At 51.0% G+C, this 6322-nt stretch overlaps 1 pseudogene; it reads left to right on the forward strand.

The window, feature by feature from the left end:
• The first annotated feature begins 620 nt into the window (after window positions 1–620).
• Window positions 621–4181, forward strand: LOC147979042 (uncharacterized; annotated as a pseudogene).
• The last annotated feature ends 2141 nt before the right edge of the window (window positions 4182–6322 follow it).

The following is a 6322-nucleotide window of genomic DNA, read 5'->3' on the forward strand; positions in this document are numbered from 1 at the left end:
TTCTTTGGGCCACAAATAATGTGTCCGGACATCACTGAGGATGCAGGTCTGAGCTGCAATCGCCCGGATACCCAAGTAAGTAGCCCCGCATCCGAACACACTGTCCGTTTATTTATCGCAACACCGCCCTAAAAAAGCCACTCTTTGACCAGGATTGGATAGCGAAGGCAAAGTTGATCAGGTGTCCGGCCCCCCTCCCTGAGACCTCACCAAATCCCGTGCTAACTAGGATGCTGGAGATCGTGCCTTATCAAGCGCCCTTAGGAGAAGATAAAGGGGGGGAACAAGGAGGCTAGCGCCTCCGCGAAGGAGGTCAGCCGGGGAGGAGGGACTGAAACTTCCTCTCCCCAGGGAAGGAGGAGCACCGCCTCCGAGGACCCGGAGACAATGGTCTCCAAATGGGGGAAGAAATCTTCGCCGGAGGGTCCTGCCCCGGGGGCTACCCCGGCCGCACTATGTCCTCAAGGGGATCAGCCCTCCACCGAGCTGTAAGTAAAAGGGTACTTAATAATGAAAATACCTTGCTTTACTTATGAGGAAAATAACCGAAGCATTTATCTTGCAGTTCGGATCTTATCTCTTCTCAGCAGAGCTCGTCTTCAGGGGAACTTCTTCCAAAGATGATGGACAGCGAAACGCCTCCCCCTGCCATACCGCCTCATGAGGCGGGCGACCCCGAGGTGTCGTCGCGGAGGGTTTCTCCTGATCCGGCAAGGCCAGAAGGCAATCCTATGGCCACCCAAAGTCCTCGGTATCCGGCTCTTGAACATAGCAATCGAAAGAGTCCGGCACCGTCTGGTGTGCGGTCGGATGTACTGAGGGATCTGCTAGAGCGAGCTGCTATCTCGGAAGAGCACCACACGTTGATGGGTACGGTGATTGAAAGGATTTCGTCTGCCGAAAGAGGGTTGCATGAAGCCTTTATGAGTCTACTGACGGGTTTTGAGATACACGAAATGATGTACATTTTTGACAGTACCGCACATTTTTAGATGTGCCCTATGTAGATAGTAGCCCCTGAGACTCTGGGTGCTGTTGAAGACGACCGCGCACAAAGGATCATAGTCCCAGGAATAATCGTGCCGCCTTAATATGCAGGTGGCGGAGGGTCCGATGGCCAGCCAGACTGATGAGTTTGCCGAGCTAAAGCGGCAGCTTGATGTGGCAGATGCCGACATCGTACTTGTCAACAAGGGGCTTGACAAGGCACAGGATATGTGATTCCTCCAGCGACACATGGAAGAGGAGCATGATGCCAGTATCTATAACATGTGTGTGAATGCCGATGGAGCTGCAGCCATGGAGAACCTTCGGGCGGAACTTGCCCGAGCCAAAGAACAAGCCAGGAAAAGCGATGCGGCTACCCTAAAGGCAGTTAAGGAGCTAAAAGCTGAAAAGGCTACTCACTGCCAAAGCAAGGAGGAGATAGCCAGGATGGCTGTGGAATTGAAGAATGCCACTGACCGTTACGAGCTTCTTGAAAAGGAAGATCGAGCGAAGAGGATAGACCTAGAGAAGGCCACGATGGCGACCAAAGACACCCGCTTTGCAATGAGAATGATGAAGGAGGAGCTGCGTCAAGACGGGGATATCGTGGCTGGGAAGCTCTTTATGCTGAGGATGAAGTTCGGAGATCCTAGGTATGCCCCTTTGGACCGGCTGTGGAGTTCTGCGGACGCATATCTGGACTTAGCGGCGAGTGCTGCTGATGCGGCCGAATACTTCCAAGATCAAAAAGATCACGAAGTGGAAAAGCTGTTCTGGTCACAATTTAACGTTCCAGAGCATCCGCTTCCATTGACTGATCGGTTGTCCGGACTCGCCATGAGGTCTGTTGTGGATCATCTGTGGCCGGAAAGGCCAAAGCCGAACAGTTATTTTAGTTTGGTGCAGCAGTTCCTTGGTGCAGAGCCGCACATCAACGCGATGAAGAGGTCGGCGTGCGTAGAGGGTGCGCGGATGGCCCTTGCCCGTGTGAAGACATACTGGGCGGAGATGGAGGCCACCGCCATTGCAGCCCAAGATTCGGACGAGAACCGAGTACCAGCTGAGCACTACTTTCGAGAAGTTCTTGAGGGCGCTCGTTCAATAGGAGCACAGTGCTCGAAGAATATTATGTTCTAATGATATGTATTCTCATTGAAAAACATGTTTTACTGAATTGTAAAGGATATTTTATACTTGTGCCTGAATGAATTATAATACCTCCTGTGCGGCCGTTTATGTATATATGTATATAACATGAAAGATGGCAGTCGTCGGGTTCAGCCCCCACGCATATAATGCGGGGGTGCTCGTAGAAGACGCATGTTCACACTTGATCCAACGTCTTGGTCCATTAAGGAGGTGATAGCGCAGCGAACTAGGCAATTGGACTATAATGCTTTAACACTTTCACTTAGCCAGAGGAGTTTGACAGTGGGGCTACTATATAGCCCTTGGTGGCTCCGCGCTCATCTGAATTTGGGGCGCATACATGCCTGGCCGGGAAACGGCCCTTCGTTAAGGCGAAGGAATCCCGAAGATTCAGCTAGGTCATCGAGTGGTTGACCAGTCTCACGCTATATCATGACAGTCAGTGTTCGGCTTTCTCTACTGAGGTGCTCGTCTGGATGAACCAGGGCACAATCGCAGTAGTTCTCTTGGTGCCGCCTTAGCCGATAGAGCGGAATGTAATGCAGCAAAACACAGGAGCCGGGCAAACCCAACATTTGACCAAAGACATGATTCGGAGCTGATGCATATAAGGCCAAACTCGCGACGCCGAACACTCCCTAAGGTATTTGGTCTTTATGATGTAAACCGGGCTAAACAGTGCCCTTTGTTATAAGCCCCTGGTGTCCAGGTACGTGCAATATTCTGACGTGGCCACATGCCAATACGTCAGCATCCTTCTCAATTGTACTGAGAATCCGGGGGATGTGTATCAACAAGAGACAGTAAAAAAGGTTTACACAGGGTCTTAATCTAAAAAGAATCCTTGGAACAGGTCCCTACTGCACGTTTGCGCCTGTGTCTCCGTTGTGCCGTATCCTGGACGGGTGTAGCACAATGGTCATCTATAAAAGAGAGGAACTTAGCTGAAAAGTTGTCGTGCAAAAGGTAGGTTATACTAAATAAACCATGTACAGTTCAAGATGAGTAAAGTTGAGCCTAATTGTCACTTGTTTACACGCGTTGAGCCCCTTGAATTGTTATAGGGGTATAGCCATCAAACCTGTATCAATTATATATAGCTACACCGGACTCGTCAAACCGCGTCTGTGGTCTTAACGACCCGTCAGATGCTCTAGTTGGTGAGGCCGTTTAGTGTGCGGCTGCCAAGGCAGCCGCACGGTCTTCTGCGCGCAAGGAGCGCTCAATATTTCCATTTACTGTAATGATGCCACGTGGACCGGGCATCTTAAGCATGAGGGAAGCGTAATGCGGTATTGCGTTAAAGTGAGTGAAAGCTTCGCGTCCGAGTAGTGCTTGATAGCCACTTTGGAACAGAGCGATGTGGAAGGTTAACTTTTCGCTGCGGAAGTTATCAGGAAAGCCGAATATAACCTCTAGTAGAAGGGAGCCCGTGCAATGGGCTTCTGGGCCTGGCGTTACTCCTTTAAAGGTAGTATTTCTATGGCTGATTTTTGTTGGGTCTACCCCCATTTTGCGGACTATGTCCTGATATATCATGTTTAAACTACTGTCGCCGTCTATTAGGACTCGTGTGAAGTGGTATCCGTCAATTATCAGGTCTAACACCAAGGCAGCCCATCCTGCATGCCGGATACTTGCCGAGTAATCCCGATAGTCAAAGGTGATCGGTTGGGACGACCAGTGGTAGAACTCCGCGGTGATAGGCACTGGGGCATGTGTCTCTAGGAATGCCGCTTTGTTTCTCCCCTTCATCACATGTAGCACATTTACTGTTTTGACTTCTGGTGGGAATTTCTTCTGTTCCCCAGTGCTTTGCTTGCGAGGCTCATCCTCATCTTCGCTTGGTGTATCCTGCCCCTTGTGTTCGGCGTTGAGCTTGCCGGACTTCTTGAAGACCCAACATTCTCTATGGGTATGATTTGCAGGTTTATCGGGGGTGCTGTGGATCTGACATATTTTGTCCAGAATCTTGTTTAGGCTGGACAGTTCATCTCTGTTGCCTTTGAAGGGCAGCTTTTGCTGACCTGGCCAAGAGCTTCTGAATTCGGCGCTTACCGCCGTGCTCTTCGGGCTGTCTTCTTTATTCCGGCGATTGTTTTTGCTGCGTCGTGGCTTCCTGTTTCCGTCCCTGACTTCGGATATAATTGGGTCGCCGGTGCTACATCGGGCTACCCAGCTGTCCTCGCCCGTGCAAAAGAGGGTCATGAGGCTTGTTAATGCTGCCATTGTTCTCGGCTTTTCTTGGCCGAGGTGTCTGGCAAGCCATTCGTCTCGAACACAGTGCTTGAAAGCTGCTAAGGCTTCGGCGTCCGGACAGTCGACTATTTGGTTCTTTTTTAGTGAGAAACCTGTTCCAAAGCTTTCGGGCTGACTATCCGGGCTGTTGAGTTATGTGACTTAAATCATCTGCATCCGGTGGTCGGACATAGGTCCCTTGAAAATTTGCCCGAAAAGCGTCCTCGAGCTCTTCCCAGCTTCCAATGGAGTTTTCGAGGAGGCTTTTAAGCCAGTGCTGAGCTGGTCCTTTGAGCTTGAGGGGTAAGTACTTGATGGCATGGAGATCGTCTCCTCGAGCCATGCGGATATGGAGGATGTAGTCCTCAATCCAGACCCTAGGGTTTGTCGTTCCGTCGTACGCCTCTATGTTTACGGGTTTCAATCCCTCTGGAAATCCATGGTCCAGCACCTCATCGGTGAAACATAGGGGGTGTGCGGCACCCCTGTATTTGGGTGTACCGTGGTGTTCGGATTTTTGTTATGTTGCATTGCTTTCTGGAGCGTGCTTGCTTGGCCCGTAGATGGATTTGGTTGCGCCGTCCTTTTGATGCGCGTCCTCACATGGATCGCTTACTGGCTTGTGTGTAGCGTCGTTTGCCGCTCTATGTTGGCCACGAGGTCGTCTATCTGACCAGATGGCTGTTTTGTTTTTTGATTGCAGGGGCTCTAAGTCCTCATCATCGAATTCAGGTAGCAGCTTTCGCTTCGGGTAGCTCTTTGTGTGGCGACTGCCGCCGTACTTTGCTGCGGTGTTGAGTACTTTACTCCATCTAATTCTGAGTTTGTCTTGTGCAGCCCTGAGCCTTTGCTTCTGCTTTTTCAAACTCCTCGCAGTGGCAACAAGCCTTTGATGGGGATTCTATTGCTCTGGGTGCCTGTCCGGTGTGATGTCATCCGGACTTCTATCTTCGCCGGAGACGGGTTGTTTGGTTTGATTCTCCGTGTTGCCATGGTCGGACGGTGTTTCAATGTCGTATTCGTCGTCCACTGGCTCACCCTGCTCTATCGCTGGGTCTATATGATCGCTGTTTTTGCCGAGGCAGGATTTGGAGCGGCGCTTACGCCGCCGCTTTGACTGCTTCTCGAGGGATTGATCTTTCGCTGCGTCCTTCCGTTCCTCGTCGTCGTTTTCTTTGGGTGTGTCCACCATGTATACATCATATGATGAAGTGGGCGTCCAGTGCCCTGTGGGCAGTGGCTCCTATTCGTCTCCTGCATCGTCATCCATACCGTCGATGTCTTTGGAGTCGAAGTCGAGCATGTCGGTCAAATCATCGACAGTGGATACTAAGTGGGTGGTGGGTGGCCGGCGAATTTCTTCGTCATCCGCATCCCAATCTTGCTGGACATAGTTCGGCCAGGACTCTCCTGACAAGGAGAGAGACTTTAATGAATTCAGTATGTCGCCGAAGGGCGAGTGCTGAAAGATATCCGCGGAGGTGAACTCCATGATCGACACCCAATCGGATTCAATAGGCACGGGCGCAGGCGGTTCGGAGTCCATGGCCAGGGAAGAGTCCGGCAGTTCGGCGTCACGGCTCCCGTGAAGGGTAAGGTCGGTGTCGGTGTCAAAACTAGCGGATCTCGGGTAGGGGGTCCCGAACTGTGCGTCTAGGCCGTATGGTAACAGGGGGCAAGGTACACGAAGTTTTACCCAGGTTTGGGCCCTCTCAATGGAGGGAAAACCCTATGTCCTGCTTGATTAATATTGATGATATGGGTAGTACAAGAGTAGATCTACCACGAGATCGGAGAGGCTAAACCCTAGAAGCTAGCCTATGGTATGATTGTTGTTCTATATGTTGTCCTACGGACTAAAACCCTCTGGTTTATATAGACACCGGAGAGGGTTAGGGTTACACAAAGTCGGTTACAATGGTAGGAGATCCACATATCCGTATCGCCA

Source organism: Triticum urartu, chromosome 3A, assembly GCF_056163025.1.
Source record: "Triticum urartu cultivar PI428250 chromosome 3A, HENAU_Tu73, whole genome shotgun sequence".
Classification (NCBI taxonomy): Eukaryota; Viridiplantae; Streptophyta; class Magnoliopsida; order Poales; family Poaceae; genus Triticum; species Triticum urartu.